Source organism: Nicotiana tomentosiformis, unplaced genomic scaffold, assembly GCF_000390325.3.
Source record: "Nicotiana tomentosiformis unplaced genomic scaffold, ASM39032v3 Un00325, whole genome shotgun sequence".
Classification (NCBI taxonomy): Eukaryota; Viridiplantae; Streptophyta; class Magnoliopsida; order Solanales; family Solanaceae; genus Nicotiana; species Nicotiana tomentosiformis.
In genome coordinates, this window is record NW_027174884.1 from 15,610 (window position 1) to 38,000 (window position 22,391).

General features: G+C 40.4%; 32 non-coding genes across 32 annotated transcripts; all 32 read right to left on the reverse strand.

Annotated features, from left to right (window-relative positions):
• Nucleotides 1-241: 241 nt before the first annotated feature.
• Nucleotides 242-360, reverse strand: LOC138904032 (5S ribosomal RNA). Its single transcript, XR_011413280.1, has one exon. It is a non-coding gene; the product is annotated as a 5S ribosomal RNA (ribosomal RNA).
• Nucleotides 361-885: 525 nt separating this feature from the next.
• On the reverse strand, nt 886-1,004 carry LOC138904034 (5S ribosomal RNA). Its single transcript, XR_011413282.1, has one exon. It is a non-coding gene; the product is annotated as a 5S ribosomal RNA (ribosomal RNA).
• Nucleotides 1,005-1,529: 525 nt separating this feature from the next.
• Nucleotides 1,530-1,648, reverse strand: LOC138904035 (5S ribosomal RNA). Its single transcript, XR_011413283.1, has one exon. It is a non-coding gene; the product is annotated as a 5S ribosomal RNA (ribosomal RNA).
• A 525-nt stretch (nt 1,649-2,173) lies between these two features.
• Nucleotides 2,174-2,292, reverse strand: LOC138904036 (5S ribosomal RNA). The gene has a single exon (XR_011413284.1). It is a non-coding gene; the product is annotated as a 5S ribosomal RNA (ribosomal RNA).
• Nucleotides 2,293-2,817: 525 nt separating this feature from the next.
• Nucleotides 2,818-2,936, reverse strand: LOC138904037 (5S ribosomal RNA). The gene has a single exon (XR_011413285.1). It is a non-coding gene; the product is annotated as a 5S ribosomal RNA (ribosomal RNA).
• A 525-nt stretch (nt 2,937-3,461) lies between these two features.
• On the reverse strand, nt 3,462-3,580 carry LOC138904038 (5S ribosomal RNA). The gene has a single exon (XR_011413286.1). It is a non-coding gene; the product is annotated as a 5S ribosomal RNA (ribosomal RNA).
• Nucleotides 3,581-4,104: 524 nt separating this feature from the next.
• On the reverse strand, nt 4,105-4,223 carry LOC138904039 (5S ribosomal RNA). The gene has a single exon (XR_011413287.1). It is a non-coding gene; the product is annotated as a 5S ribosomal RNA (ribosomal RNA).
• A 525-nt stretch (nt 4,224-4,748) lies between these two features.
• LOC138904040 (5S ribosomal RNA) lies at nt 4,749-4,867 on the reverse strand. The gene has a single exon (XR_011413288.1). It is a non-coding gene; the product is annotated as a 5S ribosomal RNA (ribosomal RNA).
• A 524-nt stretch (nt 4,868-5,391) lies between these two features.
• Nucleotides 5,392-5,510, reverse strand: LOC138904041 (5S ribosomal RNA). The gene has a single exon (XR_011413289.1). It is a non-coding gene; the product is annotated as a 5S ribosomal RNA (ribosomal RNA).
• Nucleotides 5,511-6,035: 525 nt separating this feature from the next.
• On the reverse strand, nt 6,036-6,154 carry LOC138904042 (5S ribosomal RNA). Its single transcript, XR_011413290.1, has one exon. It is a non-coding gene; the product is annotated as a 5S ribosomal RNA (ribosomal RNA).
• A 525-nt stretch (nt 6,155-6,679) lies between these two features.
• LOC138904043 (5S ribosomal RNA) lies at nt 6,680-6,798 on the reverse strand. Its single transcript, XR_011413291.1, has one exon. It is a non-coding gene; the product is annotated as a 5S ribosomal RNA (ribosomal RNA).
• A 524-nt stretch (nt 6,799-7,322) lies between these two features.
• Nucleotides 7,323-7,441, reverse strand: LOC138904045 (5S ribosomal RNA). The gene has a single exon (XR_011413293.1). It is a non-coding gene; the product is annotated as a 5S ribosomal RNA (ribosomal RNA).
• A 524-nt stretch (nt 7,442-7,965) lies between these two features.
• LOC138904046 (5S ribosomal RNA) lies at nt 7,966-8,084 on the reverse strand. Its single transcript, XR_011413294.1, has one exon. It is a non-coding gene; the product is annotated as a 5S ribosomal RNA (ribosomal RNA).
• A 524-nt stretch (nt 8,085-8,608) lies between these two features.
• On the reverse strand, nt 8,609-8,727 carry LOC138904047 (5S ribosomal RNA). The gene has a single exon (XR_011413295.1). It is a non-coding gene; the product is annotated as a 5S ribosomal RNA (ribosomal RNA).
• Nucleotides 8,728-9,252: 525 nt separating this feature from the next.
• On the reverse strand, nt 9,253-9,371 carry LOC138904048 (5S ribosomal RNA). The gene has a single exon (XR_011413296.1). It is a non-coding gene; the product is annotated as a 5S ribosomal RNA (ribosomal RNA).
• Nucleotides 9,372-9,895: 524 nt separating this feature from the next.
• On the reverse strand, nt 9,896-10,014 carry LOC138904049 (5S ribosomal RNA). Its single transcript, XR_011413297.1, has one exon. It is a non-coding gene; the product is annotated as a 5S ribosomal RNA (ribosomal RNA).
• A 525-nt stretch (nt 10,015-10,539) lies between these two features.
• On the reverse strand, nt 10,540-10,658 carry LOC138904050 (5S ribosomal RNA). Its single transcript, XR_011413298.1, has one exon. It is a non-coding gene; the product is annotated as a 5S ribosomal RNA (ribosomal RNA).
• A 524-nt stretch (nt 10,659-11,182) lies between these two features.
• On the reverse strand, nt 11,183-11,301 carry LOC138904051 (5S ribosomal RNA). Its single transcript, XR_011413299.1, has one exon. It is a non-coding gene; the product is annotated as a 5S ribosomal RNA (ribosomal RNA).
• Nucleotides 11,302-11,826: 525 nt separating this feature from the next.
• On the reverse strand, nt 11,827-11,945 carry LOC138904052 (5S ribosomal RNA). Its single transcript, XR_011413300.1, has one exon. It is a non-coding gene; the product is annotated as a 5S ribosomal RNA (ribosomal RNA).
• Nucleotides 11,946-12,469: 524 nt separating this feature from the next.
• On the reverse strand, nt 12,470-12,588 carry LOC138904053 (5S ribosomal RNA). The gene has a single exon (XR_011413301.1). It is a non-coding gene; the product is annotated as a 5S ribosomal RNA (ribosomal RNA).
• A 524-nt stretch (nt 12,589-13,112) lies between these two features.
• LOC138904054 (5S ribosomal RNA) lies at nt 13,113-13,231 on the reverse strand. The gene has a single exon (XR_011413302.1). It is a non-coding gene; the product is annotated as a 5S ribosomal RNA (ribosomal RNA).
• Nucleotides 13,232-13,756: 525 nt separating this feature from the next.
• On the reverse strand, nt 13,757-13,875 carry LOC138904056 (5S ribosomal RNA). Its single transcript, XR_011413304.1, has one exon. It is a non-coding gene; the product is annotated as a 5S ribosomal RNA (ribosomal RNA).
• A 525-nt stretch (nt 13,876-14,400) lies between these two features.
• Nucleotides 14,401-14,519, reverse strand: LOC138904057 (5S ribosomal RNA). The gene has a single exon (XR_011413305.1). It is a non-coding gene; the product is annotated as a 5S ribosomal RNA (ribosomal RNA).
• Nucleotides 14,520-15,043: 524 nt separating this feature from the next.
• Nucleotides 15,044-15,162, reverse strand: LOC138904058 (5S ribosomal RNA). Its single transcript, XR_011413306.1, has one exon. It is a non-coding gene; the product is annotated as a 5S ribosomal RNA (ribosomal RNA).
• A 525-nt stretch (nt 15,163-15,687) lies between these two features.
• Nucleotides 15,688-15,806, reverse strand: LOC138904059 (5S ribosomal RNA). The gene has a single exon (XR_011413307.1). It is a non-coding gene; the product is annotated as a 5S ribosomal RNA (ribosomal RNA).
• A 524-nt stretch (nt 15,807-16,330) lies between these two features.
• Nucleotides 16,331-16,449, reverse strand: LOC138904060 (5S ribosomal RNA). The gene has a single exon (XR_011413308.1). It is a non-coding gene; the product is annotated as a 5S ribosomal RNA (ribosomal RNA).
• A 524-nt stretch (nt 16,450-16,973) lies between these two features.
• LOC138904006 (5S ribosomal RNA) lies at nt 16,974-17,092 on the reverse strand. Its single transcript, XR_011413254.1, has one exon. It is a non-coding gene; the product is annotated as a 5S ribosomal RNA (ribosomal RNA).
• Nucleotides 17,093-17,616: 524 nt separating this feature from the next.
• On the reverse strand, nt 17,617-17,735 carry LOC138904007 (5S ribosomal RNA). Its single transcript, XR_011413255.1, has one exon. It is a non-coding gene; the product is annotated as a 5S ribosomal RNA (ribosomal RNA).
• A 524-nt stretch (nt 17,736-18,259) lies between these two features.
• LOC138904008 (5S ribosomal RNA) lies at nt 18,260-18,378 on the reverse strand. Its single transcript, XR_011413256.1, has one exon. It is a non-coding gene; the product is annotated as a 5S ribosomal RNA (ribosomal RNA).
• Nucleotides 18,379-18,902: 524 nt separating this feature from the next.
• Nucleotides 18,903-19,021, reverse strand: LOC138904009 (5S ribosomal RNA). Its single transcript, XR_011413257.1, has one exon. It is a non-coding gene; the product is annotated as a 5S ribosomal RNA (ribosomal RNA).
• A 524-nt stretch (nt 19,022-19,545) lies between these two features.
• Nucleotides 19,546-19,664, reverse strand: LOC138904010 (5S ribosomal RNA). Its single transcript, XR_011413258.1, has one exon. It is a non-coding gene; the product is annotated as a 5S ribosomal RNA (ribosomal RNA).
• Nucleotides 19,665-20,188: 524 nt separating this feature from the next.
• LOC138904012 (5S ribosomal RNA) lies at nt 20,189-20,307 on the reverse strand. The gene has a single exon (XR_011413260.1). It is a non-coding gene; the product is annotated as a 5S ribosomal RNA (ribosomal RNA).
• Nucleotides 20,308-22,391: the final 2,084 nt, after the last annotated feature.

Here is a 22,391-nt window from a genome sequence, read left to right on the forward strand (position 1 = left end):
CCTTCGAGGCCAAGGCGTAGTGACGTGTCAAGTGCAGCGTTGTTAAGCCCGTAAATATTTTCCTTATTTACTATATATTGATTTTTTGATTTTTTTAATAACTATTACCTTCAAAAATATTGTTATTTCGTGTAAAAAAAAATATCTATTTCGTTTACACTGCTTAAAACTCATTTGTGAATTTATTAGACATACCGCCGATACATTAAAAGAAGTAAGATATAAATTTTGCCTAAAAAGAGGGATGCAACACGAGGACTTCCCAGGGGGTCACCCATCCTAGTACTACTCTCGCCCAAGCACGCTTAACTTCGGAGTTCTGATGGGATCCGGTGCGTTAGTGCTGGTATGATCGCATCCGACATTCCTTGCACTCTAAATTCTCTTAATACCTTTCCTCCTTCCGCTTTAGGTGCGAAGATGTAAAACCTTCAAACGACATAACTTTACGCTCATTTATCCGTTTTACGCAATTCCTCTTTTGATTTCCACTATTTTTCGCTGGCAAAGGCATTGACCAACAACAACAAGCCGCGCTCGACGATAATATCACAATTAGAGGGCCCGTAAGGCCTAGCTACATGCCTATCACACTAGGCCGCATGGAACGGCGACGTCGCAACTAGGCATTTTACGGATGTCGCCTTCGAGGCCAAGGCGTAGTGACGTGTCAAGTGCAGCGTTGTTAAGCCCGTAAATATTTTCCTTATTTACTATATATTGATTTTTTGATTTTTTTAATAACTATTACCTTCAAAAATATTGTTATTTCGTGTAAAAAAAAAATATCTATTTCGTTTACACTGCTTAAAACTCATTTGTGAATTTATTAGACATACCGCCGATACATTAAAAGAAGTAAGATATAAATTTTGCCTAAAAAGAGGGATGCAACACGAGGACTTCCCAGGGGGTCACCCATCCTAGTACTACTCTCGCCCAAGCACGCTTAACTTCGGAGTTCTGATGGGATCCGGTGCGTTAGTGCTGGTATGATCGCATCCGACATTCCTTGCACTCTAAATTCTCTTAATACCTTTCCTCCTTCCGCTTTAGGTGCGAAGATGTAAAACCTTCAAACGACATAACTTTACGCTCATTTATCCGTTTTACGCAATTCCTCTTTTGATTTCCACTATTTTTCGCTGGCAAAGGCATTGACCAACAACAACAAGCCGCGCTCGACGATAATATCACAATTAGAGGGCCCGTAAGGCCTAGCTACATGCCTATCACACTAGGCCGCATGGAACGGCGACGTCGCAACTAGGCATTTTACGGATGTCGCCTTCGAGGCCAAGGCGTAGTGACGTGTCAAGTGCAGCGTTGTTAAGCCCGTAAATATTTTCCTTATTTACTATATATTGATTTTTTGATTTTTTTAATAACTATTACCTTCAAAAATATTGTTATTTCGTGTAAAAAAAAAATATCTATTTCGTTTACACTGCTTAAAACTCATTTGTGAATTTATTAGACATACCGCCGATACATTAAAAGAAGTAAGATATAAATTTTGCCTAAAAAGAGGGATGCAACACGAGGACTTCCCAGGGGGTCACCCATCCTAGTACTACTCTCGCCCAAGCACGCTTAACTTCGGAGTTCTGATGGGATCCGGTGCGTTAGTGCTGGTATGATCGCATCCGACATTCCTTGCACTCTAAATTCTCTTAATACCTTTCCTCCTTCCGCTTTAGGTGCGAAGATGTAAAACCTTCAAACGACATAACTTTACGCTCATTTATCCGTTTTACGCAATTCCTCTTTTGATTTCCACTATTTTTCGCTGGCAAAGGCATTGACCAACAACAACAAGCCGCGCTCGACGATAATATCACAATTAGAGGGCCCGTAAGGCCTAGCTACATGCCTATCACACTAGGCCGCATGGAACGGCGACGTCGCAACTAGGCATTTTACGGATGTCGCCTTCGAGGCCAAGGCGTAGTGACGTGTCAAGTGCAGCGTTGTTAAGCCCGTAAATATTTTCCTTATTTACTATATATTGATTTTTTGATTTTTTTAATAACTATTACCTTCAAAAATATTGTTATTTCGTGTAAAAAAAAAATATCTATTTCGTTTACACTGCTTAAAACTCATTTGTGAATTTATTAGACATACCGCCGATACATTAAAAGAAGTAAGATATAAATTTTGCCTAAAAAGAGGGATGCAACACGAGGACTTCCCAGGGGGTCACCCATCCTAGTACTACTCTCGCCCAAGCACGCTTAACTTCGGAGTTCTGATGGGATCCGGTGCGTTAGTGCTGGTATGATCGCATCCGACATTCCTTGCACTCTAAATTCTCTTAATACCTTTCCTCCTTCCGCTTTAGGTGCGAAGATGTAAAACCTTCAAACGACATAACTTTACGCTCATTTATCCGTTTTACGCAATTCCTCTTTTGATTTCCACTATTTTTCGCTGGCAAAGGCATTGACCAACAACAACAAGCCGCGCTCGACGATAATATCACAATTAGAGGGCCCGTAAGGCCTAGCTACATGCCTATCACACTAGGCCGCATGGAACGGCGACGTCGCAACTAGGCATTTTACGGATGTCGCCTTCGAGGCCAAGGCGTAGTGACGTGTCAAGTGCAGCGTTGTTAAGCCCGTAAATATTTTCCTTATTTACTATATATTGATTTTTTGATTTTTTTAATAACTATTACCTTCAAAAATATTGTTATTTCGTGTAAAAAAAAAATATCTATTTCGTTTACACTGCTTAAAACTCATTTGTGAATTTATTAGACATACCGCCGATACATTAAAAGAAGTAAGATATAAATTTTGCCTAAAAAGAGGGATGCAACACGAGGACTTCCCAGGGGGTCACCCATCCTAGTACTACTCTCGCCCAAGCACGCTTAACTTCGGAGTTCTGATGGGATCCGGTGCGTTAGTGCTGGTATGATCGCATCCGACATTCCTTGCACTCTAAATTCTCTTAATACCTTTCCTCCTTCCGCTTTAGGTGCGAAGATGTAAAACCTTCAAACGACATAACTTTACGCTCATTTATCCGTTTTACGCAATTCCTCTTTTGATTTCCACTATTTTTCGCTGGCAAAGGCATTGACCAACAACAACAAGCCGCGCTCGACGATAATATCACAATTAGAGGGCCCGTAAGGCCTAGCTACATGCCTATCACACTAGGCCGCATGGAACGGCGACGTCGCAACTAGGCATTTTACGGATGTCGCCTTCGAGGCCAAGGCGTAGTGACGTGTCAAGTGCAGCGTTGTTAAGCCCGTAAATATTTTCCTTATTTACTATATATTGATTTTTTGATTTTTTTAATAACTATTACCTTCAAAAATATTGTTATTTCGTGTAAAAAAAAAATATCTATTTCGTTTACACTGCTTAAAACTCATTTGTGAATTTATTAGACATACCGCCGATACATTAAAAGAAGTAAGATATAAATTTTGCCTAAAAAGAGGGATGCAACACGAGGACTTCCCAGGGGGTCACCCATCCTAGTACTACTCTCGCCCAAGCACGCTTAACTTCGGAGTTCTGATGGGATCCGGTGCGTTAGTGCTGGTATGATCGCATCCGACATTCCTTGCACTCTAAATTCTCTTAATACCTTTCCTCCTTCCGCTTTAGGTGCGAAGATGTAAAACCTTCAAACGACATAACTTTACGCTCATTTATCCGTTTTACGCAATTCCTCTTTTGATTTCCACTATTTTTCGCTGGCAAAGGCATTGACCAACAACAACAAGCCGCGCTCGACGATAATATCACAATTAGAGGGCCCGTAAGGCCTAGCTACATGCCTATCACACTAGGCCGCATGGAACGGCGACGTCGCAACTAGGCATTTTACGGATGTCGCCTTCGAGGCCAAGGCGTAGTGACGTGTCAAGTGCAGCGTTGTTAAGCCCGTAAATATTTTCCTTATTTACTATATATTGATTTTTTGATTTTTTTAATAACTATTACCTTCAAAAATATTGTTATTTCGTGTAAAAAAAAATATCTATTTCGTTTACACTGCTTAAAACTCATTTGTGAATTTATTAGACATACCGCCGATACATTAAAAGAAGTAAGATATAAATTTTGCCTAAAAAGAGGGATGCAACACGAGGACTTCCCAGGGGGTCACCCATCCTAGTACTACTCTCGCCCAAGCACGCTTAACTTCGGAGTTCTGATGGGATCCGGTGCGTTAGTGCTGGTATGATCGCATCCGACATTCCTTGCACTCTAAATTCTCTTAATACCTTTCCTCCTTCCGCTTTAGGTGCGAAGATGTAAAACCTTCAAACGACATAACTTTACGCTCATTTATCCGTTTTACGCAATTCCTCTTTTGATTTCCACTATTTTTCGCTGGCAAAGGCATTGACCAACAACAACAAGCCGCGCTCGACGATAATATCACAATTAGAGGGCCCGTAAGGCCTAGCTACATGCCTATCACACTAGGCCGCATGGAACGGCGACGTCGCAACTAGGCATTTTACGGATGTCGCCTTCGAGGCCAAGGCGTAGTGACGTGTCAAGTGCAGCGTTGTTAAGCCCGTAAATATTTTCCTTATTTACTATATATTGATTTTTTGATTTTTTTAATAACTATTACCTTCAAAAATATTGTTATTTCGTGTAAAAAAAAAATATCTATTTCGTTTACACTGCTTAAAACTCATTTGTGAATTTATTAGACATACCGCCGATACATTAAAAGAAGTAAGATATAAATTTTGCCTAAAAAGAGGGATGCAACACGAGGACTTCCCAGGGGGTCACCCATCCTAGTACTACTCTCGCCCAAGCACGCTTAACTTCGGAGTTCTGATGGGATCCGGTGCGTTAGTGCTGGTATGATCGCATCCGACATTCCTTGCACTCTAAATTCTCTTAATACCTTTCCTCCTTCCGCTTTAGGTGCGAAGATGTAAAACCTTCAAACGACATAACTTTACGCTCATTTATCCGTTTTACGCAATTCCTCTTTTGATTTCCACTATTTTTCGCTGGCAAAGGCATTGACCAACAACAACAAGCCGCGCTCGACGATAATATCACAATTAGAGGGCCCGTAAGGCCTAGCTACATGCCTATCACACTAGGCCGCATGGAACGGCGACGTCGCAACTAGGCATTTTACGGATGTCGCCTTCGAGGCCAAGGCGTAGTGACGTGTCAAGTGCAGCGTTGTTAAGCCCGTAAATATTTTCCTTATTTACTATATATTGATTTTTTGATTTTTTTAATAACTATTACCTTCAAAAATATTGTTATTTCGTGTAAAAAAAAATATCTATTTCGTTTACACTGCTTAAAACTCATTTGTGAATTTATTAGACATACCGCCGATACATTAAAAGAAGTAAGATATAAATTTTGCCTAAAAAGAGGGATGCAACACGAGGACTTCCCAGGGGGTCACCCATCCTAGTACTACTCTCGCCCAAGCACGCTTAACTTCGGAGTTCTGATGGGATCCGGTGCGTTAGTGCTGGTATGATCGCATCCGACATTCCTTGCACTCTAAATTCTCTTAATACCTTTCCTCCTTCCGCTTTAGGTGCGAAGATGTAAAACCTTCAAACGACATAACTTTACGCTCATTTATCCGTTTTACGCAATTCCTCTTTTGATTTCCACTATTTTTCGCTGGCAAAGGCATTGACCAACAACAACAAGCCGCGCTCGACGATAATATCACAATTAGAGGGCCCGTAAGGCCTAGCTACATGCCTATCACACTAGGCCGCATGGAACGGCGACGTCGCAACTAGGCATTTTACGGATGTCGCCTTCGAGGCCAAGGCGTAGTGACGTGTCAAGTGCAGCGTTGTTAAGCCCGTAAATATTTTCCTTATTTACTATATATTGATTTTTTGATTTTTTTAATAACTATTACCTTCAAAAATATTGTTATTTCGTGTAAAAAAAAAATATCTATTTCGTTTACACTGCTTAAAACTCATTTGTGAATTTATTAGACATACCGCCGATACATTAAAAGAAGTAAGATATAAATTTTGCCTAAAAAGAGGGATGCAACACGAGGACTTCCCAGGGGGTCACCCATCCTAGTACTACTCTCGCCCAAGCACGCTTAACTTCGGAGTTCTGATGGGATCCGGTGCGTTAGTGCTGGTATGATCGCATCCGACATTCCTTGCACTCTAAATTCTCTTAATACCTTTCCTCCTTCCGCTTTAGGTGCGAAGATGTAAAACCTTCAAACGACATAACTTTACGCTCATTTATCCGTTTTACGCAATTCCTCTTTTGATTTCCACTATTTTTCGCTGGCAAAGGCATTGACCAACAACAACAAGCCGCGCTCGACGATAATATCACAATTAGAGGGCCCGTAAGGCCTAGCTACATGCCTATCACACTAGGCCGCATGGAACGGCGACGTCGCAACTAGGCATTTTACGGATGTCGCCTTCGAGGCCAAGGCGTAGTGACGTGTCAAGTGCAGCGTTGTTAAGCCCGTAAATATTTTCCTTATTTACTATATATTGATTTTTTGATTTTTTTAATAACTATTACCTTCAAAAATATTGTTATTTCGTGTAAAAAAAAAATATCTATTTCGTTTACACTGCTTAAAACTCATTTGTGAATTTATTAGACATACCGCCGATACATTAAAAGAAGTAAGATATAAATTTTGCCTAAAAAGAGGGATGCAACACGAGGACTTCCCAGGGGGTCACCCATCCTAGTACTACTCTCGCCCAAGCACGCTTAACTTCGGAGTTCTGATGGGATCCGGTGCGTTAGTGCTGGTATGATCGCATCCGACATTCCTTGCACTCTAAATTCTCTTAATACCTTTCCTCCTTCCGCTTTAGGTGCGAAGATGTAAAACCTTCAAACGACATAACTTTACGCTCATTTATCCGTTTTACGCAATTCCTCTTTTGATTTCCACTATTTTTCGCTGGCAAAGGCATTGACCAACAACAACAAGCCGCGCTCGACGATAATATCACAATTAGAGGGCCCGTAAGGCCTAGCTACATGCCTATCACACTAGGCCGCATGGAACGGCGACGTCGCAACTAGGCATTTTACGGATGTCGCCTTCGAGGCCAAGGCGTAGTGACGTGTCAAGTGCAGCGTTGTTAAGCCCGTAAATATTTTCCTTATTTACTATATATTGATTTTTTGATTTTTTTAATAACTATTACCTTCAAAAATATTGTTATTTCGTGTAAAAAAAAATATCTATTTCGTTTACACTGCTTAAAACTCATTTGTGAATTTATTAGACATACCGCCGATACATTAAAAGAAGTAAGATATAAATTTTGCCTAAAAAGAGGGATGCAACACGAGGACTTCCCAGGGGGTCACCCATCCTAGTACTACTCTCGCCCAAGCACGCTTAACTTCGGAGTTCTGATGGGATCCGGTGCGTTAGTGCTGGTATGATCGCATCCGACATTCCTTGCACTCTAAATTCTCTTAATACCTTTCCTCCTTCCGCTTTAGGTGCGAAGATGTAAAACCTTCAAACGACATAACTTTACGCTCATTTATCCGTTTTACGCAATTCCTCTTTTGATTTCCACTATTTTTCGCTGGCAAAGGCATTGACCAACAACAACAAGCCGCGCTCGACGATAATATCACAATTAGAGGGCCCGTAAGGCCTAGCTACATGCCTATCACACTAGGCCGCATGGAACGGCGACGTCGCAACTAGGCATTTTACGGATGTCGCCTTCGAGGCCAAGGCGTAGTGACGTGTCAAGTGCAGCGTTGTTAAGCCCGTAAATATTTTCCTTATTTACTATATATTGATTTTTTGATTTTTTTAATAACTATTACCTTCAAAAATATTGTTATTTCGTGTAAAAAAAAATATCTATTTCGTTTACACTGCTTAAAACTCATTTGTGAATTTATTAGACATACCGCCGATACATTAAAAGAAGTAAGATATAAATTTTGCCTAAAAAGAGGGATGCAACACGAGGACTTCCCAGGGGGTCACCCATCCTAGTACTACTCTCGCCCAAGCACGCTTAACTTCGGAGTTCTGATGGGATCCGGTGCGTTAGTGCTGGTATGATCGCATCCGACATTCCTTGCACTCTAAATTCTCTTAATACCTTTCCTCCTTCCGCTTTAGGTGCGAAGATGTAAAACCTTCAAACGACATAACTTTACGCTCATTTATCCGTTTTACGCAATTCCTCTTTTGATTTCCACTATTTTTCGCTGGCAAAGGCATTGACCAACAACAACAAGCCGCGCTCGACGATAATATCACAATTAGAGGGCCCGTAAGGCCTAGCTACATGCCTATCACACTAGGCCGCATGGAACGGCGACGTCGCAACTAGGCATTTTACGGATGTCGCCTTCGAGGCCAAGGCGTAGTGACGTGTCAAGTGCAGCGTTGTTAAGCCCGTAAATATTTTCCTTATTTACTATATATTGATTTTTTGATTTTTTTAATAACTATTACCTTCAAAAATATTGTTATTTCGTGTAAAAAAAAATATCTATTTCGTTTACACTGCTTAAAACTCATTTGTGAATTTATTAGACATACCGCCGATACATTAAAAGAAGTAAGATATAAATTTTGCCTAAAAAGAGGGATGCAACACGAGGACTTCCCAGGGGGTCACCCATCCTAGTACTACTCTCGCCCAAGCACGCTTAACTTCGGAGTTCTGATGGGATCCGGTGCGTTAGTGCTGGTATGATCGCATCCGACATTCCTTGCACTCTAAATTCTCTTAATACCTTTCCTCCTTCCGCTTTAGGTGCGAAGATGTAAAACCTTCAAACGACATAACTTTACGCTCATTTATCCGTTTTACGCAATTCCTCTTTTGATTTCCACTATTTTTCGCTGGCAAAGGCATTGACCAACAACAACAAGCCGCGCTCGACGATAATATCACAATTAGAGGGCCCGTAAGGCCTAGCTACATGCCTATCACACTAGGCCGCATGGAACGGCGACGTCGCAACTAGGCATTTTACGGATGTCGCCTTCGAGGCCAAGGCGTAGTGACGTGTCAAGTGCAGCGTTGTTAAGCCCGTAAATATTTTCCTTATTTACTATATATTGATTTTTTGATTTTTTTAATAACTATTACCTTCAAAAATATTGTTATTTCGTGTAAAAAAAAAATATCTATTTCGTTTACACTGCTTAAAACTCATTTGTGAATTTATTAGACATACCGCCGATACATTAAAAGAAGTAAGATATAAATTTTGCCTAAAAAGAGGGATGCAACACGAGGACTTCCCAGGGGGTCACCCATCCTAGTACTACTCTCGCCCAAGCACGCTTAACTTCGGAGTTCTGATGGGATCCGGTGCGTTAGTGCTGGTATGATCGCATCCGACATTCCTTGCACTCTAAATTCTCTTAATACCTTTCCTCCTTCCGCTTTAGGTGCGAAGATGTAAAACCTTCAAACGACATAACTTTACGCTCATTTATCCGTTTTACGCAATTCCTCTTTTGATTTCCACTATTTTTCGCTGGCAAAGGCATTGACCAACAACAACAAGCCGCGCTCGACGATAATATCACAATTAGAGGGCCCGTAAGGCCTAGCTACATGCCTATCACACTAGGCCGCATGGAACGGCGACGTCGCAACTAGGCATTTTACGGATGTCGCCTTCGAGGCCAAGGCGTAGTGACGTGTCAAGTGCAGCGTTGTTAAGCCCGTAAATATTTTCCTTATTTACTATATATTGATTTTTTGATTTTTTTAATAACTATTACCTTCAAAAATATTGTTATTTCGTGTAAAAAAAAATATCTATTTCGTTTACACTGCTTAAAACTCATTTGTGAATTTATTAGACATACCGCCGATACATTAAAAGAAGTAAGATATAAATTTTGCCTAAAAAGAGGGATGCAACACGAGGACTTCCCAGGGGGTCACCCATCCTAGTACTACTCTCGCCCAAGCACGCTTAACTTCGGAGTTCTGATGGGATCCGGTGCGTTAGTGCTGGTATGATCGCATCCGACATTCCTTGCACTCTAAATTCTCTTAATACCTTTCCTCCTTCCGCTTTAGGTGCGAAGATGTAAAACCTTCAAACGACATAACTTTACGCTCATTTATCCGTTTTACGCAATTCCTCTTTTGATTTCCACTATTTTTCGCTGGCAAAGGCATTGACCAACAACAACAAGCCGCGCTCGACGATAATATCACAATTAGAGGGCCCGTAAGGCCTAGCTACATGCCTATCACACTAGGCCGCATGGAACGGCGACGTCGCAACTAGGCATTTTACGGATGTCGCCTTCGAGGCCAAGGCGTAGTGACGTGTCAAGTGCAGCGTTGTTAAGCCCGTAAATATTTTCCTTATTTACTATATATTGATTTTTTGATTTTTTTAATAACTATTACCTTCAAAAATATTGTTATTTCGTGTAAAAAAAAAATATCTATTTCGTTTACACTGCTTAAAACTCATTTGTGAATTTATTAGACATACCGCCGATACATTAAAAGAAGTAAGATATAAATTTTGCCTAAAAAGAGGGATGCAACACGAGGACTTCCCAGGGGGTCACCCATCCTAGTACTACTCTCGCCCAAGCACGCTTAACTTCGGAGTTCTGATGGGATCCGGTGCGTTAGTGCTGGTATGATCGCATCCGACATTCCTTGCACTCTAAATTCTCTTAATACCTTTCCTCCTTCCGCTTTAGGTGCGAAGATGTAAAACCTTCAAACGACATAACTTTACGCTCATTTATCCGTTTTACGCAATTCCTCTTTTGATTTCCACTATTTTTCGCTGGCAAAGGCATTGACCAACAACAACAAGCCGCGCTCGACGATAATATCACAATTAGAGGGCCCGTAAGGCCTAGCTACATGCCTATCACACTAGGCCGCATGGAACGGCGACGTCGCAACTAGGCATTTTACGGATGTCGCCTTCGAGGCCAAGGCGTAGTGACGTGTCAAGTGCAGCGTTGTTAAGCCCGTAAATATTTTCCTTATTTACTATATATTGATTTTTTGATTTTTTTAATAACTATTACCTTCAAAAATATTGTTATTTCGTGTAAAAAAAAATATCTATTTCGTTTACACTGCTTAAAACTCATTTGTGAATTTATTAGACATACCGCCGATACATTAAAAGAAGTAAGATATAAATTTTGCCTAAAAAGAGGGATGCAACACGAGGACTTCCCAGGGGGTCACCCATCCTAGTACTACTCTCGCCCAAGCACGCTTAACTTCGGAGTTCTGATGGGATCCGGTGCGTTAGTGCTGGTATGATCGCATCCGACATTCCTTGCACTCTAAATTCTCTTAATACCTTTCCTCCTTCCGCTTTAGGTGCGAAGATGTAAAACCTTCAAACGACATAACTTTACGCTCATTTATCCGTTTTACGCAATTCCTCTTTTGATTTCCACTATTTTTCGCTGGCAAAGGCATTGACCAACAACAACAAGCCGCGCTCGACGATAATATCACAATTAGAGGGCCCGTAAGGCCTAGCTACATGCCTATCACACTAGGCCGCATGGAACGGCGACGTCGCAACTAGGCATTTTACGGATGTCGCCTTCGAGGCCAAGGCGTAGTGACGTGTCAAGTGCAGCGTTGTTAAGCCCGTAAATATTTTCCTTATTTACTATATATTGATTTTTTGATTTTTTTAATAACTATTACCTTCAAAAATATTGTTATTTCGTGTAAAAAAAAAATATCTATTTCGTTTACACTGCTTAAAACTCATTTGTGAATTTATTAGACATACCGCCGATACATTAAAAGAAGTAAGATATAAATTTTGCCTAAAAAGAGGGATGCAACACGAGGACTTCCCAGGGGGTCACCCATCCTAGTACTACTCTCGCCCAAGCACGCTTAACTTCGGAGTTCTGATGGGATCCGGTGCGTTAGTGCTGGTATGATCGCATCCGACATTCCTTGCACTCTAAATTCTCTTAATACCTTTCCTCCTTCCGCTTTAGGTGCGAAGATGTAAAACCTTCAAACGACATAACTTTACGCTCATTTATCCGTTTTACGCAATTCCTCTTTTGATTTCCACTATTTTTCGCTGGCAAAGGCATTGACCAACAACAACAAGCCGCGCTCGACGATAATATCACAATTAGAGGGCCCGTAAGGCCTAGCTACATGCCTATCACACTAGGCCGCATGGAACGGCGACGTCGCAACTAGGCATTTTACGGATGTCGCCTTCGAGGCCAAGGCGTAGTGACGTGTCAAGTGCAGCGTTGTTAAGCCCGTAAATATTTTCCTTATTTACTATATATTGATTTTTTGATTTTTTTAATAACTATTACCTTCAAAAATATTGTTATTTCGTGTAAAAAAAAATATCTATTTCGTTTACACTGCTTAAAACTCATTTGTGAATTTATTAGACATACCGCCGATACATTAAAAGAAGTAAGATATAAATTTTGCCTAAAAAGAGGGATGCAACACGAGGACTTCCCAGGGGGTCACCCATCCTAGTACTACTCTCGCCCAAGCACGCTTAACTTCGGAGTTCTGATGGGATCCGGTGCGTTAGTGCTGGTATGATCGCATCCGACATTCCTTGCACTCTAAATTCTCTTAATACCTTTCCTCCTTCCGCTTTAGGTGCGAAGATGTAAAACCTTCAAACGACATAACTTTACGCTCATTTATCCGTTTTACGCAATTCCTCTTTTGATTTCCACTATTTTTCGCTGGCAAAGGCATTGACCAACAACAACAAGCCGCGCTCGACGATAATATCACAATTAGAGGGCCCGTAAGGCCTAGCTACATGCCTATCACACTAGGCCGCATGGAACGGCGACGTCGCAACTAGGCATTTTACGGATGTCGCCTTCGAGGCCAAGGCGTAGTGACGTGTCAAGTGCAGCGTTGTTAAGCCCGTAAATATTTTCCTTATTTACTATATATTGATTTTTTGATTTTTTTAATAACTATTACCTTCAAAAATATTGTTATTTCGTGTAAAAAAAAATATCTATTTCGTTTACACTGCTTAAAACTCATTTGTGAATTTATTAGACATACCGCCGATACATTAAAAGAAGTAAGATATAAATTTTGCCTAAAAAGAGGGATGCAACACGAGGACTTCCCAGGGGGTCACCCATCCTAGTACTACTCTCGCCCAAGCACGCTTAACTTCGGAGTTCTGATGGGATCCGGTGCGTTAGTGCTGGTATGATCGCATCCGACATTCCTTGCACTCTAAATTCTCTTAATACCTTTCCTCCTTCCGCTTTAGGCGCGAAGATGTAAAACCTTCAAACGACATAACTTTACGCTCATTTATCCGTTTTACGCAATTCCTCTTTTGATTTCCACTATTTTTCGCTGGCAAAGGCATTGACCAACAACAACAAGCCGCGCTCGACGATAATATCACAATTAGAGGGCCCGTAAGGCCTAGCTACATGCCTATCACACTAGGCCGCATGGAACGGCGACGTCGCAACTAGGCATTTTACGGATGTCGCCTTCGAGGCCAAGGCGTAGTGACGTGTCAAGTGCAGCGTTGTTAAGCCCGTAAATATTTTCCTTATTTACTATATATTGATTTTTTGATTTTTTTAATAACTATTACCTTCAAAAATATTGTTATTTCGTGTAAAAAAAAAATATCTATTTCGTTTACACTGCTTAAAACTCATTTGTGAATTTATTAGACATACCGCCGATACATTAAAAGAAGTAAGATATAAATTTTGCCTAAAAAGAGGGATGCAACACGAGGACTTCCCAGGGGGTCACCCATCCTAGTACTACTCTCGCCCAAGCACGCTTAACTTCGGAGTTCTGATGGGATCCGGTGCGTTAGTGCTGGTATGATCGCATCCGACATTCCTTGCACTCTAAATTCTCTTAATACCTTTCCTCCTTCCGCTTTAGGTGCGAAGATGTAAAACCTTCAAACGACATAACTTTACGCTCATTTATCCGTTTTACGCAATTCCTCTTTTGATTTCCACTATTTTTCGCTGGCAAAGGCATTGACCAACAACAACAAGCCGCGCTCGACGATAATATCACAATTAGAGGGCCCGTAAGGCCTAGCTACATGCCTATCACACTAGGCCGCATGGAACGGCGACGTCGCAACTAGGCATTTTACGGATGTCGCCTTCGAGGCCAAGGCGTAGTGACGTGTCAAGTGCAGCGTTGTTAAGCCCGTAAATATTTTCCTTATTTACTATATATTGATTTTTTGATTTTTTTAATAACTATTACCTTCAAAAATATTGTTATTTCGTGTAAAAAAAAAATATCTATTTCGTTTACACTGCTTAAAACTCATTTGTGAATTTATTAGACATACCGCCGATACATTAAAAGAAGTAAGATATAAATTTTGCCTAAAAAGAGGGATGCAACACGAGGACTTCCCAGGGGGTCACCCATCCTAGTACTACTCTCGCCCAAGCACGCTTAACTTCGGAGTTCTGATGGGATCCGGTGCGTTAGTGCTGGTATGATCGCATCCGACATTCCTTGCACTCTAAATTCTCTTAATACCTTTCCTCCTTCCGCTTTAGGTGCGAAGATGTAAAACCTTCAAACGACATAACTTTACGCTCATTTATCCGTTTTACGCAATTCCTCTTTTGATTTCCACTATTTTTCGCTGGCAAAGGCATTGACCAACAACAACAAGCCGCGCTCGACGATAATATCACAATTAGAGGGCCCGTAAGGCCTAGCTACATGCCTATCACACTAGGCCGCATGGAACGGCGACGTCGCAACTAGGCATTTTACGGATGTCGCCTTCGAGGCCAAGGCGTAGTGACGTGTCAAGTGCAGCGTTGTTAAGCCCGTAAATATTTTCCTTATTTACTATATATTGATTTTTTGATTTTTTTAATAACTATTACCTTCAAAAATATTGTTATTTCGTGTAAAAAAAAATATCTATTTCGTTTACACTGCTTAAAACTCATTTGTGAATTTATTAGACATACCGCCGATACATTAAAAGAAGTAAGATATAAATTTTGCCTAAAAAGAGGGATGCAACACGAGGACTTCCCAGGGGGTCACCCATCCTAGTACTACTCTCGCCCAAGCACGCTTAACTTCGGAGTTCTGATGGGATCCGGTGCGTTAGTGCTGGTATGATCGCATCCGACATTCCTTGCACTCTAAATTCTCTTAATACCTTTCCTCCTTCCGCTTTAGGTGCGAAGATGTAAAACCTTCAAACGACATAACTTTACGCTCATTTATCCGTTTTACGCAATTCCTCTTTTGATTTCCACTATTTTTCGCTGGCAAAGGCATTGACCAACAACAACAAGCCGCGCTCGACGATAATATCACAATTAGAGGGCCCGTAAGGCCTAGCTACATGCCTATCACACTAGGCCGCATGGAACGGCGACGTCGCAACTAGGCATTTTACGGATGTCGCCTTCGAGGCCAAGGCGTAGTGACGTGTCAAGTGCAGCGTTGTTAAGCCCGTAAATATTTTCCTTATTTACTATATATTGATTTTTTGATTTTTTTAATAACTATTACCTTCAAAAATATTGTTATTTCGTGTAAAAAAAAAATATCTATTTCGTTTACACTGCTTAAAACTCATTTGTGAATTTATTAGACATACCGCCGATACATTAAAAGAAGTAAGATATAAATTTTGCCTAAAAAGAGGGATGCAACACGAGGACTTCCCAGGGGGTCACCCATCCTAGTACTACTCTCGCCCAAGCACGCTTAACTTCGGAGTTCTGATGGGATCCGGTGCGTTAGTGCTGGTATGATCGCATCCGACATTCCTTGCACTCTAAATTCTCTTAATACCTTTCCTCCTTCCGCTTTAGGTGCGAAGATGTAAAACCTTCAAACGACATAACTTTACGCTCATTTATCCGTTTTACGCAATTCCTCTTTTGATTTCCACTATTTTTCGCTGGCAAAGGCATTGACCAACAACAACAAGCCGCGCTCGACGATAATATCACAATTAGAGGGCCCGTAAGGCCTAGCTACATGCCTATCACACTAGGCCGCATGGAACGGCGACGTCGCAACTAGGCATTTTACGGATGTCGCCTTCGAGGCCAAGGCGTAGTGACGTGTCAAGTGCAGCGTTGTTAAGCCCGTAAATATTTTCCTTATTTACTATATATTGATTTTTTGATTTTTTTAATAACTATTACCTTCAAAAATATTGTTATTTCGTGTAAAAAAAAATATCTATTTCGTTTACACTGCTTAAAACTCATTTGTGAATTTATTAGACATACCGCCGATACATTAAAAGAAGTAAGATATAAATTTTGCCTAAAAAGAGGGATGCAACACGAGGACTTCCCAGGGGGTCACCCATCCTAGTACTACTCTCGCCCAAGCACGCTTAACTTCGGAGTTCTGATGGGATCCGGTGCGTTAGTGCTGGTATGATCGCATCCGACATTCCTTGCACTCTAAATTCTCTTAATACCTTTCCTCCTTCCGCTTTAGGTGCGAAGATGTAAAACCTTCAAACGACATAACTTTACGCTCATTTATCCGTTTTACGCAATTCCTCTTTTGATTTCCACTATTTTTCGCTGGCAAAGGCATTGACCAACAACAACAAGCCGCGCTCGACGATAATATCACAATTAGAGGGCCCGTAAGGCCTAGCTACATGCCTATCACACTAGGCCGCATGGAACGGCGACGTCGCAACTAGGCATTTTACGGATGTCGCCTTCGAGGCCAAGGCGTAGTGACGTGTCAAGTGCAGCGTTGTTAAGCCCGTAAATATTTTCCTTATTTACTATATATTGATTTTTTGATTTTTTTAATAACTATTACCTTCAAAAATATTGTTATTTCGTGTAAAAAAAAATATCTATTTCGTTTACACTGCTTAAAACTCATTTGTGAATTTATTAGACATACCGCCGATACATTAAAAGAAGTAAGATATAAATTTTGCCTAAAAAGAGGGATGCAACACGAGGACTTCCCAGGGGGTCACCCATCCTAGTACTACTCTCGCCCAAGCACGCTTAACTTCGGAGTTCTGATGGGATCCGGTGCGTTAGTGCTGGTATGATCGCATCCGACATTCCTTGCACTCTAAATTCTCTTAATACCTTTCCTCCTTCCGCTTTAGGTGCGAAGATGTAAAACCTTCAAACGACATAACTTTACGCTCATTTATCCGTTTTACGCAATTCCTCTTTTGATTTCCACTATTTTTCGCTGGCAAAGGCATTGACCAACAACAACAAGCCGCGCTCGACGATAATATCACAATTAGAGGGCCCGTAAGGCCTAGCTACATGCCTATCACACTAGGCCGCATGGAACGGCGACGTCGCAACTAGGCATTTTACGGATGTCGCCTTCGAGGCCAAGGCGTAGTGACGTGTCAAGTGCAGCGTTGTTAAGCCCGTAAATATTTTCCTTATTTACTATATATTGATTTTTTGATTTTTTTAATAACTATTACCTTCAAAAATATTGTTATTTCGTGTAAAAAAAAATATCTATTTCGTTTACACTGCTTAAAACTCATTTGTGAATTTATTAGACATACCGCCGATACATTAAAAGAAGTAAGATATAAATTTTGCCTAAAAAGAGGGATGCAACACGAGGACTTCCCAGGGGGTCACCCATCCTAGTACTACTCTCGCCCAAGCACGCTTAACTTCGGAGTTCTGATGGGATCCGGTGCGTTAGTGCTGGTATGATCGCATCCGACATTCCTTGCACTCTAAATTCTCTTAATACCTTTCCTCCTTCCGCTTTAGGTGCGAAGATGTAAAACCTTCAAACGACATAACTTTACGCTCATTTATCCGTTTTACGCAATTCCTCTTTTGATTTCCACTATTTTTCGCTGGCAAAGGCATTGACCAACAACAACAAGCCGCGCTCGACGATAATATCACAATTAGAGGGCCCGTAAGGCCTAGCTACATGCCTATCACACTAGGCCGCATGGAACGGCGACGTCGCAACTAGGCATTTTACGGATGTCGCCTTCGAGGCCAAGGCGTAGTGACGTGTCAAGTGCAGCGTTGTTAAGCCCGTAAATATTTTCCTTATTTACTATATATTGATTTTTTGATTTTTTTAATAACTATTACCTTCAAAAATATTGTTATTTCGTGTAAAAAAAAATATCTATTTCGTTTACACTGCTTAAAACTCATTTGTGAATTTATTAGACATACCGCCGATACATTAAAAGAAGTAAGATATAAATTTTGCCTAAAAAGAGGGATGCAACACGAGGACTTCCCAGGGGGTCACCCATCCTAGTACTACTCTCGCCCAAGCACGCTTAACTTCGGAGTTCTGATGGGATCCGGTGCGTTAGTGCTGGTATGATCGCATCCGACATTCCTTGCACTCTAAATTCTCTTAATACCTTTCCTCCTTCCGCTTTAGGTGCGAAGATGTAAAACCTTCAAACGACATAACTTTACGCTCATTTATCCGTTTTACGCAATTCCTCTTTTGATTTCCACTATTTTTCGCTGGCAAAGGCATTGACCAACAACAACAAGCCGCGCTCGACGATAATATCACAATTAGAGGGCCCGTAAGGCCTAGCTACATGCCTATCACACTAGGCCGCATGGAACGGCGACGTCGCAACTAGGCATTTTACGGATGTCGCCTTCGAGGCCAAGGCGTAGTGACGTGTCAAGTGCAGCGTTGTTAAGCCCGTAAATATTTTCCTTATTTACTATATATTGATTTTTTGATTTTTTTAATAACTATTACCTTCAAAAATATTGTTATTTCGTGTAAAAAAAAATATCTATTTCGTTTACACTGCTTAAAACTCATTTGTGAATTTATTAGACATACCGCCGATACATTAAAAGAAGTAAGATATAAATTTTGCCTAAAAAGAGGGATGCAACACGAGGACTTCCCAGGGGGTCACCCATCCTAGTACTACTCTCGCCCAAGCACGCTTAACTTCGGAGTTCTGATGGGATCCGGTGCGTTAGTGCTGGTATGATCGCATCCGACATTCCTTGCACTCTAAATTCTCTTAATACCTTTCCTCCTTCCGCTTTAGGTGCGAAGATGTAAAACCTTCAAACGACATAACTTTACGCTCATTTATCCGTTTTACGCAATTCCTCTTTTGATTTCCACTATTTTTCGCTGGCAAAGGCATTGACCAACAACAACAAGCCGCGCTCGACGATAATATCACAATTAGAGGGCCCGTAAGGCCTAGCTACATGCCTATCACACTAGGCCGCATGGAACGGCGACGTCGCAACTAGGCATTTTACGGATGTCGCCTTCGAGGCCAAGGCGTAGTGACGTGTCAAGTGCAGCGTTGTTAAGCCCGTAAATATTTTCCTTATTTACTATATATTGATTTTTTGATTTTTTTAATAACTATTACCTTCAAAAATATTGTTATTTCGTGTAAAAAAAAATATCTATTTCGTTTACACTGCTTAAAACTCATTTGTGAATTTATTAGACATACCGCCGATACATTAAAAGAAGTAAGATATAAATTTTGCCTAAAAAGAGGGATGCAACACGAGGACTTCCCAGGGGGTCACCCATCCTAGTACTACTCTCGCCCAAGCACGCTTAACTTCGGAGTTCTGATGGGATCCGGTGCGTTAGTGCTGGTATGATCGCATCCGACATTCCTTGCACTCTAAATTCTCTTAATACCTTTCCTCCTTCCGCTTTAGGTGCGAAGATGTAAAACCTTCAAACGACATAACTTTACGCTCATTTATCCGTTTTACGCAATTCCTCTTTTGATTTCCACTATTTTTCGCTGGCAAAGGCATTGACCAACAACAACAAGCCGCGCTCGACGATAATATCACAATTAGAGGGCCCGTAAGGCCTAGCTACATGCCTATCACACTAGGCCGCATGGAACGGCGACGTCGCAACTAGGCATTTTACGGATGTCGCCTTCGAGGCCAAGGCGTAGTGACGTGTCAAGTGCAGCGTTGTTAAGCCCGTAAATATTTTCCTTATTTACTATATATTGATTTTTTGATTTTTTTAATAACTATTACCTTCAAAAATATTGTTATTTCGTGTAAAAAAAAATATCTATTTCGTTTACACTGCTTAAAACTCATTTGTGAATTTATTAGACATACCGCCGATACATTAAAAGAAGTAAGATATAAATTTTGCCTAAAAAGAGGGATGCAACACGAGGACTTCCCAGGGGGTCACCCATCCTAGTACTACTCTCGCCCAAGCACGCTTAACTTCGGAGTTCTGATGGGATCCGGTGCGTTAGTGCTGGTATGATCGCATCCGACATTCCTTGCACTCTAAATTCTCTTAATACCTTTCCTCCTTCCGCTTTAGGTGCGAAGATGTAAAACCTTCAAACGACATAACTTTACGCTCATTTATCCGTTTTACGCAATTCCTCTTTTGATTTCCACTATTTTTCGCTGGCAAAGGCATTGACCAACAACAACAAGCCGCGCTCGACGATAATATCACAATTAGAGGGCCCGTAAGGCCTAGCTACATGCCTATCACACTGAAATACAAAATGATAGGTAAAATGAGACGTTGCTTTCATCCAGGTTTGAACCATTGTAGTGGAGGTACATAAATAGCCAAAATGTAAGAGATAAACGAATGAGCCAAGTTGCACATATCTACAAGTTCATGCTATTTTAAATATAGATATTAATCCCTGACGAGATTTGCTTCGTATTCTGAAATTGAATTTCAAACACTGAAATTGACATACACATTCGCAGTATCGCAGACAGTTCGACCTTGATCTCTTTTTTTCCATATATTTAATTTATAAGAATGAACTATATAGTCTGCACCAATTTGGGGGAAAATACAAATTGAATGGGTAAAAGGCTATTTTTCTCGAAATTGGCTTCTCCAAACCGCCTTATCTCGTCAATCCGATAATTGAGCATAAAGTTATGACCGTTTAAAGTTTCAACTATTCACAATTAGTTTTGTGCGCTTATGCTCTCTATGTTTTGGATAAAAACGGGTGATACTAACATAGTATGCGGTATTACTATATCATTTTCCACTAACATTCAATAATGAGTAAATGTTAGCTACCTCTTACTTGAATTTAAAGTCAGCATAATTTTGGAGGTTAATTTAGGCCAATTAAAACTTTAATTGCATATTTAAAGTGAGCCCGAGGTATATCGGGTTCAAACGAGTTTTTCTTTACTTCTCGTTATTATATTTGTTCTGTTTATCATGTCCTAATAGGTGTTTTGACCTGATCTCGTCACTATTATACTGAGGTTAGGCTTAATACTTATCGGGTACCATTGTGGTGTACTTATACTACGCTTTTGCACATCTTTTGTGCAGATCCAAGTACGTTTTCCCGTGCATGACGTTAGTGATTGACTTGTTAGCTGGCTTCCAGAGACTTCAAGGTAAACCTGCTCGGCGTCCGCAGGCCTCAGAGTCACCTTCCATATCATTTCATTTTGTTGTTTTCTTATTCAGACAGTGTTGCAGTAGAGATTCTAGATTATTCTGTAGAGCTTATGACTCGTTTCCACCGATTTTGGGAATATGTTGTTGAGGTACTATTTTGGAAGTTTATGAGTTATTCTGTTTTATTTTAGTATCTCCGTTGGTTCTTCCTGTTATATTATTATTAAATGTTAGGCTTACCTAGTCTTAGAAACTAGGTGTCATCAAGAAATCCAAAGGTGAAAAATTGGGGTCGAGACAGTTTGATATCATAATTAGACTTAAGAATATTAAATAAGCATTGCTGACGACCAATTTTGACCTTCCATTTTAAAATTAAATTTGTTATGCTTATTAACCAGCAATAAATGTGGTAAAATATTTTCTAATCAATGATACCTATTTTTCTAAAAATATCTATCTATTAATTAAAGGAGAGGCAGAAGCTCCCTTTTTTTGACAAGTGGCATCATGAAAATAAGACATTTGGCACTTTAGGACATAACTCCAAAAAAATAGGAACCAAAGCATTATTTGGAGAAAAAATCTTTTACAAACTACTTTTGTTAAATAAAAATTTCAGTTATTTATTCTTTTAAGGAAGCAAAACGTCAGAAGCATCCTATCAGACCCTATATATTTACAAACTACTTTTGTTAATTAAATATTTCAGTTATTTTTATTTTTAAAGAACCAAAATGTCTGAAGCATCCTATTAGACCTCTATTTGGGGAAAACATCTCCTACAAAATTCAATATTCTACTTTTGTGAACTAAATATTTCAGGTAAGTTATTTTTTTTTAAACAAGTAACCGTATCTATATGTGAACGTGAATACACACGTTTTTTAGTTCATTGTTATTTTAAAAATTTTCAGATTTATATCCCACTCTAAATTTTAGATTTTATCTAAACCTACGC